General features: G+C 45.2%; 1 long non-coding RNA gene across 1 annotated transcript; it reads left to right on the top strand.

Moving 5' to 3' along the window:
- Positions 1-1,193: 1,193 nt before the first annotated feature.
- On the top strand, positions 1,194-9,333 carry LOC116092498. Its single transcript, XR_004119291.1, has 3 exons — positions 1,194-1,562; positions 2,716-2,833; positions 9,205-9,333. It is a non-coding gene; the product is annotated as an uncharacterized LOC116092498 (long non-coding RNA).
- Positions 9,334-9,401: the final 68 nt, after the last annotated feature.

Here is a 9,401-nt window from a genome sequence, read left to right as displayed (position 1 = left end):
CTGAGCCTGGCTTTGTTTTGAGACCAGTTTCAGTCACTTCCGGACTGGGGTGACTCAGTAAAACCTGTTTGGCCCTGCCTCTGCCCCACCATTGCTAAGGTAGAGCTTTGCCATTGGCCCTGTTGGTCACTCCATACCCCCTGTCAGCCTTCCCTGCCTCCTATGTCATTTTACCCCATCAAAAATCCCCCTCCCTATGTTCCAAACTTATATAATTGAGCTGATATCATAAAGTTGAATTCCTGCTTCGAGGAGACTCCCAGCCCGGGTATGTTTCTTTTGGGCTGTCAACACTCGCCATCCCTGCTCATCTCTGGAGAGACCCTGTTGGGACCCCAGCAGGACTGGGACCTCTCTCCTTTCCCCTGGACCTGTGGGCAAGGAGCCTGCACTGGTTAGTTCAGCTGCTTAGTCACTGTTAGTTCAGGTGATTTGGCTGGCTGATTAAAAACATCAGAAATAAGGAAGAGCTGGCCTTGAAGTCACATTTTTTTAAAAGATTTATTTTATGTGTATGAGTACACTATAGCTGTACAGATGACTGTGTGTGGCTGCTGGGAATTGAACTCAGGACCTCTGCCGGCCTGCTCTCTCCAGCCTCGCTTGCTCCGGTGTAATTCATTGTAGCTGTCTTCAGATGCACCAGAAGAGGGCGTCAGATCTCATTAGGGATGGTTCCGAGCCACCATGTGGTTGCTGGGATCCAAACTCTGGACCTTCCAGAAGAGCAGTCAGTGCTCTTACTTACCCCCTGAGCCATTTCGCCAGACCCACTTTTTTTTTTTTTTTTTTTTTTTTTTAATAATTTAGATTTGCGCTTTCTTGAGCAGAAAGGACCCAAAGTTGTTCCAGTAAGGTTCCACTTCCACCTCCATTTCATCCTGACAGGAAACTTGTGTGTCCATCTTTGCATTCTGAGAAGCAAACCGAGTCATACAATTGTCATAAAACCCATGATGTCTGCTGAGGGTGGTTGATGCTCTCAAGCCCTTTTAAAAAGCTAGTTAAGAAGCAGGCACTTAGGTAGGAGAAGGGAGATGGATGAGAGAAAGCTAGTGATGAAAGGGAAGAATATTCTGGAAGTTTTCTACTCATGTTTCTTACTGCTGGGACAGAGTACCCAACAATTAGAGGGACGAAGGGTTTGTTTTCACTTTTAGTTCAGAGAAAACAGTCCATCACCGTAGGGAAGGCTTGGCAACTAGGTAGCTTGGTTTGTGGCAGTGGGATCCTTTGGCAGCTGCTTCTAGCATGGTTCTGACCAGAAAGCAGAGAGTTGGGCAGGAAAAGAGGCCAGAATCTACTCCCGAGGCCCACCCCTATGTGGTCAATTTCCTCCACCAAGGCTTTATCTCATGAGGTTTCCACAATCTCCCCCAAACGAGCTGTCAGTTGGAGACAAAGTTGTCAAACAATTGAGTAGAGCATTTGCACCTGAGAACTGGAACAAGGAATAACACAGCCGTCCAGGTGTGACGGTGTCCACGGCACGGTACTATTTGGAGAATGTGGGTTCAGGATGAAGTTGTGAGCCTCCTTTCCCTGGACTTCCCACGTAACAGGTAGACAAAATTTAACAGCCTTTCCAACTCCGTTTTCCTTTCTGTAAAATAGACAGCCGAGTGTTGGATTGGCTCAAGCATTCAACACAATAGACTGTGCTTAGCACAGTCTCCGCCACATGGGATGGCTTGACAAATGGAAGTTAATTGTCTCTTTATGAAAAGATAACAGAAGTGATTAGAGTAGAAACCCAAAGGATTCAGAGGCTCAGTTAACACAATTCCTCAAGCCATTACCTTCAGTTTGAGAAATCACTGGAGTCTCTTGGGTGGTTCCTTAGATGCCAGGAGGCTGGGCCCCGTCCCAGAGCTGAGTCAGTGGATCTGGGACCTCTTAAGTCTTTCCCAGGTGATGCTGATGCTGGAGGCTTGCTTAGCACTGAGGCTGGCAGTTAAAAAGGGAACGGAGGCTGCCTGTTTGGAGCACGGAGTCCATGAAATGGTATGTAGGCACACAGGAGTGTGCTAAAAGGTGGTGTGGAGATAGGCAGAGCCTTGGGGCTCACTGGCCAGCCAGTGTAGCCGAAAACAGTGAGCACCAGGTTCACATGTCTGAAATAAGATGTGGAGCAACGCCTGATGTCCACCTGTGGTCTCCACACTCATGCACACAGGTGAAGGCACCCAGACCCACACACCAACAGGAATATTTATGATCTTTTATGGCTTCCTACCCCTAATTAAAAGGGGTTTGTGTGTGTGTGTGTGTCAGGAGTGATGGGCAGAGGCTGTGGTCCTATATCAACTATGGCATCAGCAGCGAAGTTTGAGAACAAGGATAGTTAATTGACACACGAGTGCAAAGTTATATACTTTAAATGTGAATAGCTTATTTTTTCAGACAGGGCCTCACAATGTAACCCTGAATGGCTGGAACTCCCTATGTACACCAGACTGGTTTAGACATCACAGATATCTACTAGTCTCTGCTTCCTGGGTGCTGGGATTAAAGACATTAGTCGACCATAGATAGCCAAAGGTGATTTTTTTTTTCTTTTTGCCAACTATTCCTCAATAGGAATTGAGATTGTTATAGGGGAGGGCTTTAGAAGTCAGGAGGTAGCTGGAACCTACTGACCAGACTTACACATTTATTAATGGGAGTTAGCTATGACATAGCACAGATATGTCATACATACTCTTCTTTTTGCAGCGGATGGAACCCAGAGCCTTACCCATGCTAGACAATCACTCCATCTCCAGACTACGTCTTTAGCCTTGTCATGGAGCTGTGGCAGGCATGGGCAGCCCAGAGAAAGCTCACCTTCCAGGTGGGTCCAATCATTGTGAACAGTGTCGGAAGGAGTTCCTGAATGAGCAACCTCTGACCTACCTTGACCCTTGGGCCTCAATTTCAGAGTGCAGAAAACAGGGGAAGGGGTGTCAATTTATTCTACAGATGTCCACCCTATCCCCCTGATCTTCTCAGCCAAGGGCAGAGAGGAGAGCCAAGCTCCAGCTGGAGCTCTAAGAACATATGGGCCTTGGAAATCATAATAAGAGGGAGCCATCTTCTTCATTAATTGATTAATGTAATTAAAAAAGATAAGTATGTCGATGCCGAGCACATTAGAGTTAATTTGTACAGGCAATTAGCTGTGTTCCTTCTTTCATGCTTACTGTCTCAGAGGCTCTGCACACAGACACTCTGGAGTCAAGTCTGACCTCGAGGGACCTTATTCTAGGACCCTAAGAAGAGCACTAGTTTCCCCAGAGAGGGACTAGAGCAAAGCCCTAAGACCCTAGGAGAAGTCCCTTAACTTGTGTGCTTCTCTGTTTCTTGTAAGTCCAATGATCTCTATCAGAAAGCAGAACACACAGTGAGGAGGTGTGCATGAGCCCGGAGCAGTGTGTCCCTTCTTTCTTGTGTCCTTCTGGGGACATCTTTTTCAGGCCTGGGCACACCTTGCTCTGGGCAAGATGTGGACTTGAGATGTTCTAGGAGGTTCTAAAGATGTCATGGGTCTTGCTCTTGACTCATTTTAATCTATCCCAATCTGTCCTCACTTTTTTTCCTGGGACTTCCTCCAAGCTTGTCTGTCTGCCAGTCTGTCTGTCTGTCTGTCTGCCTGCCTGCCTGCCTGCCTGCCTGCTTGTCTTTCACATATGCATTGCTTCTGGACAGAGGTTCCTCTGGGAAGCCGAGGTCCTCCCTGTAGCCAGATGCTTCCCAGATCTTGCAATCCAGGGATCCAGGTGTTTGTGTGAAATCTTCTTCAAGGTTTAGTCACTCTAAAGCTGACCCCTTCCTTTCTCCTGTCTCAACACCAACCTTTTCGAAGGTTCTTGACTTTTGTCTTCCTGTCCTAGCAAATCGAGCAGGTTCCTCTCTCAGCTCCACTCCCATAGTGTCCTGAAGAAATCCTCCCTTACGTGACCTCTACTGTGCTCTGTCTATCCATCCCTTCATCTGTCTTTGAGGTCTTTCTTCCTCCCACCATCTGCCTACTGCATTCTGAAGATCACCACCCCAGACCACACCTATTTCCCCACCCGTTCCCCTCCACACTGCGCATTCTTCTTTCATGGGAATCCTCAGTCCCATGTCAAACCACAGGCTCTCACAGACGGACACACAGCTGTCTTCTCCACCCCTCTGCAGAGATGCCCAATTTCCCCCATTAACGCTCTGTTCCTGAGTGCTCCCCACCTCTCCTCAGTATCCTCTCCACTCTCTCTCAAGTCTCGTGCCAGGACATGGCACCTCCATCCATCTCAGACAATAACTGGGCGTCACTTCTGGCAGGCCCTGCCCCTCATCTGCTGCAACTGAGCACTATTAACCTTTTACAGCCTTATCGAGGTATGATTGACAATTTAAAGGTTTAAACATCGGATCTGTCTGGGAGACCTCACCACATTGAAGATCATGAACCTTTCATTAGTTCCCAAAGTTTCCTTATGACCCTTTGTAAGGCTTCCTGATCCCTACCTGCCTCTCCATTCAATCCTCAGGCAATCACTGACTCACTTCCTATCATGGAAGATGACTAGTCTGAGGGCACGGGAAATGGCACAATGGATTCAAGGACTTGCTGTCAAACTTGCTGACCCAAGTTCGCTGACCCAAGTTCGAGGACTCAAGTTCCATCCCTGGGACCCACCTAGTAAAAGCAAAGAACCGACTTCTGAAAACAATCCACTAACCTCCAAGTGTCCCTCCCTTTGCTAAATAAATGTAAAAAAATTGAGAAAGAGTAGTTTTCTTTTTTATAGAATTTTATATAGATAGAAATTATACACTATGTGTTTTTTTCCCCCCTGTGGCCTATCTCACTCATAATTATTTTGATCCTCACCCATTTTATTTGATCCTCAGGATTTCCAAGTGCTTTTACATTGTTGAATATTATTCCACTGTATGGATATACCACAATATATTTACCTATTCAGTTGTTGATAGGCAATTGATATTATGGAAATAATTGTACAAGTCTTTGTGTGAACATCTAATTTGATTTTCCCAGTAGTGGAATGTCTAGAACAATTTGTTGGTGAATGTTTAACATTTAAAAACCTGCCAAGCTGAGCATGGTGGGGGAAGGCCTTTAATTCCTGCACTCAGAAGCAGAGGAAGGCAGATGTGTGAGTACGAGGCCAGCTGGACTACATAGAGAGTTTCAGGCCAGCCAGAGTTTCAACAATAAAAACAAAATAAATCTGCCAAATTTTTTTCTGCTTGGTTGTGCCATATTATACTCTCATCACTACCATGAGCAAGTTCAAGACACTCTCTGTCCTTGGCAATGTTTGTTGTGGAGTTCGTATGTTTTGGTTATGCTGGGAGGAGCATGATAGTTTTTGATTATGGTTTTTGTTTGTTTGTTTGTTTGTTTTTGTTTTTTGTTTTCCTTTCAAGACAGGGTTTCTCTGTGTAACAGCCCTGGCTGTCCTGAAGCTCGATTTGTAGACTAGGATGGTTTCAAGATCTGCCTGCCTCTGCCTCCTGAGTGCTGGAATTAAAGGCATGTGCCACCATGACTGACCTGATTATGGCTTTGATCTATATTCTGAGGTAATTATGGGGTAACTTTTCAAGTGCTTATTTGGCAAGTGTTCACAATTATTTATTAAAAAAATTTAAACTCTCTGGTGCACACCTGTAATCCCAGCACTTGCGAGGCAGAGGCAGACGGATTTCTGAGTTCGAGGCCAGCCTGGTCTACAGAGTGAGTTCCAGGACAGCCAGGACTATACAGAGAAATCCTGTCTCAAAAAAAACCAAAACCAAAAACCAAAACCAAAACAAAACAAGAAAATTAAACTCTCTGCTTAGGACAAAGTCTGGATTGGTTTTCCATATCTGTAACACAAAATCTGTACCATATATGTCGTTTGAAAGCATTTCCCCTGGCCTATGGCCTGATATTTTTGTTTTCCTTAAAGTGTCTTTCAAAAAAGTAAACATTGTAAATTTTTTTTCACAGATTTTTTTCTTTTATTTTTTTTTAAAGATTTATTCATTATTATATCTAAGTACACTGTAGCTGTCTTCTGACGCACCAGAAGAGGGCGTCAGATCTCATTACGGATGGTTGTGAGCCACCATGTGGTTGCTGGGATTTGAACTCAGGATCTTTGGAAGAGCAGTCGGTGCTCTTAACCGCTGAGCCATCTCTCCAGCCCAACACTGTAAATTTTAATGAGATCCAACTCATCAATTGTTTTTCTTATAGAAACTTTTTAAAATGAAAGGTTGTTTGTTATTTACTATTTATGTGTCTCTGTGTGAGAGTGCACGTTTGCAGTTACCATATGGAATGTGTGGGGTCAGAGGATAGCCTGTGGGAGCTGCACTCTCCTGCCACCATGTGAATTCCAGAGGTCAGACTCAGGTCACCAGGCTTGGTGACAAGCACCCTTACCTGTCCTTGCCCTCTGACTGGCCCTGTGAGTCATTCCCCTGTGACCGTGTCTGACCCAAAGTTATAGAGACTTTCTCCAGTAGCTGTGAGAGAACTATGTAACTACGGCGTTGATGTTTTATGGTGTTTTTAATCTCTGCCTCTTTTTTGATAACATAGTGGGATAAAGCCCACAGACTCTGCAGTTTGCTCCCCTGAAGTGGACAGCTTGGACTGTGGGTGGGTTATTGCCTAGTGGGTGCCTTGGGCATGACCCCAGTTGTGCCTAAAAAAAAATAAAATTCCATTTTTAAAATGTAGTCACAGTTTCTCACCCAGATAATCTTCACCAGTGTCCACCTCTATTTTTTCAACTTTCTTACTAGAATTCTTTGAAGTAGGAGGTTTTTGTTTTTAAATTTTGATGAACCTCATTCTTTGATCAGGTTTGAGTTAATGTTTGATCATGGTGCAAGATATAGATTAAGGTTTTAGAAAATATTAAAATTCGTTTTCTCCACAGAACTCGATACTTTTTCTGAAAATCAATGGACATACACACACATATACTTTTTTTTTTTTAAAAGTCCTATTAACCCTGTATCTGTGGTGTGTGTGTATGTGTGTTGTAGGTATGTATGTGGTATGTGTGTGTATGTGTGTTGTAGGTATGTATGTGGTATGTGTGTGTATGTGTATGTGGTGTATGTGCCCGAGCATGCAGGATTACAGGCATGTCTGTGGTGTGTAACATACATGTGCACAGAGGCCAGAGGAAGATATCCTGCAGCTTTCTGCCCTGAGACAGGGTCTCTCACTGAACCAGGTGTTCATTATTTTAGCAGGCTGGCAGCTAGTGAGTTCCCAGAACCTACCCAAAGCTGGGGTGATAGATACACATGATAGATATGTACAGCCATTCTTGGCTTTTATGTGGGTGCTGAGGATTTGAACTCTGATCCTATGCTTGCACAGAAAGAACTCTTACCCACCGAGCTATCTCTCCAGCATTTAACAAACAAACAAACAAACAAACAAACAAACATAAATCTTCCTATATAGATAGCCCAGGCTGTCCCCAGCTCTCAGTCTTCCTGCCTCAGCCTTCTGAGTACTGGGACTCTCTCTCTCTGAGGTCACCTCCTTAGTCTGGGCCACCACCAGCCTTTGAATGAATGCATCAGCCTTCTCCATGGCTCTCTTTTCTTTTGCTCCTCCAATTTCTCCTCCATTTAGTAACCAGAAGGGATCTCTCCCAGGTAACTTCTGTGTTTGATACTCGTCACTAGCTTCCCACTACCCTTGAAATGTGGTTGTGTGTGTGTGTGTGTGTGTGTGTGTGTGTTTGCTCAAGTGCATGCACGCACAGCCAGACTAACTGCAATATTCTGTGGCAAAGGCTTGTTACAGAGAGAACAGGAAGACCGCAGCCATCCATTCAGTCTCCACGTTCTTCCTGTGGTCACACTGAACAATTGTTATCAATATTTTTGTTCACTTGCCTCTTTGCTCCTGCCTTGTCTCCCCATTCACTTTCTTGCTCACTTGCCTCTTTGCTCCTGCCTTGTCTCCCCATTCACTTTCTTGCTCTTCAGTGCCTAGTGCCATGCTTGACTCACTTTAGGCGATTGCTATTGCAATGGCTGAGTGAATGAATGAAATATGGTTATTTCATGTCTATTTAACCTCTATCTTTTCTTCATGAAGTGAGGATCCTAGGGTTCAGATTACTAGATTGTTGGGGTGTGGGGACTCTACCAAATTTGATGTTAGTGTCTGGAAGTCTCATAGGGTTTGGTAGTTCAAGGTCTAGTTCAGACTGAGCCTCCCATCAGCCTCAGCACACCCCCAGTCTCATTCCTCAGGTCAGTGCATTGTACCCAGGCTTCAGAAGGGCAATGTGGTGCGGCCAGTTCTAGTGGCCTGGTCGTCAGGAAAACACCCATCAACCTGAGTTGCTGGAGAGCCTGTGCTTTCAGAAAAAAAAAAATTATGTGGGAGAAAAGAAAAGCTACGTGTTACGAAGCCATGTGAGGAGCAAATAGCGTCTGCTTGCCTGAGCGGCTGCTTCTAAGGTGTAGAACATGCCCCATCATCCTGGGAAGGCCAGAGCCAACACTGTTGAACACGAAGCCCAGGACTTCCTAAGGAGAGAAGAGCCACTATCTTGGGCCAAATTTACTGCTCAGCTATCTCCACATGCATTTTATTTATTACTTTTTCTTGCGATGGTGCTTTCTATGTAGCTCAGGTTAGCCTCAAACTCCTGGCAATCCTATCTTAGCCTCCTGATTACACGTGTGGGTCACTATGTCTGGCTTCAAATATTCTATTAAAAATCTCCATCCGTTTGTTTTAATGGTCACAAGCAACTGCTGGTGAGGGATATTTAATTTTTTTTGGTGTGAATTTGGGTATGTATGTGTGCATGTATGTGCAGAACCATGTGCATGCAGATGCATGAACGTGTGTGTGTGTTTGTGCAGAAGTAAGAGGTCGACATTGGGTGTCTTCCTTGGTTGCTTTCCAGTTTATTTTTGAGACAGGGTCTCTCACTGAACCTGCAGCTCACTGGTCTGGCTAGACGGGCTGGCCAGCAAGTTCCTGGGATCCTCCTGCCTCAGCCTTCCTAGGGCTGGGGTTATAGTTGCGTACAGCCATGCCTGGCTTTTTAGATGGGTTCTGGGTATTCTGTATTCAGGTTCCCAGGCTTGCCCGGAAGCACTTTACTAATGGAGCTGTCTTCTTGTCACTTCAGGTCTCAGTTCCCTTAAGTGATCTTTGTGTTTCTTTCTCAGGGCCTGGAGGTGGGGGACCACCACTACTTGTCTGTCCTCGGTCTGACATGTGACCCTGGCAGCGAAGATGACTACAGGGTAAATGGAGTAGGATCCGATCACATAGAAGAGGTCTCCTGAGTCCATCGGAATGTGGGAGATTGGATTGGATGATACTTGGAAAGTTCTTAGCACACTGCTGCTGTTGGAGGGGGTGC

The sequence above is a fragment of the Mastomys coucha genome, unplaced genomic scaffold (assembly GCF_008632895.1).
Source record: "Mastomys coucha isolate ucsf_1 unplaced genomic scaffold, UCSF_Mcou_1 pScaffold15, whole genome shotgun sequence".
Lineage (NCBI taxonomy): Eukaryota > Metazoa > Chordata > Mammalia > Rodentia > Muridae > Mastomys > Mastomys coucha.
Note: the sequence above shows the minus strand (reverse complement) of the source record. Positions and strands in the feature narration are given on the sequence as shown.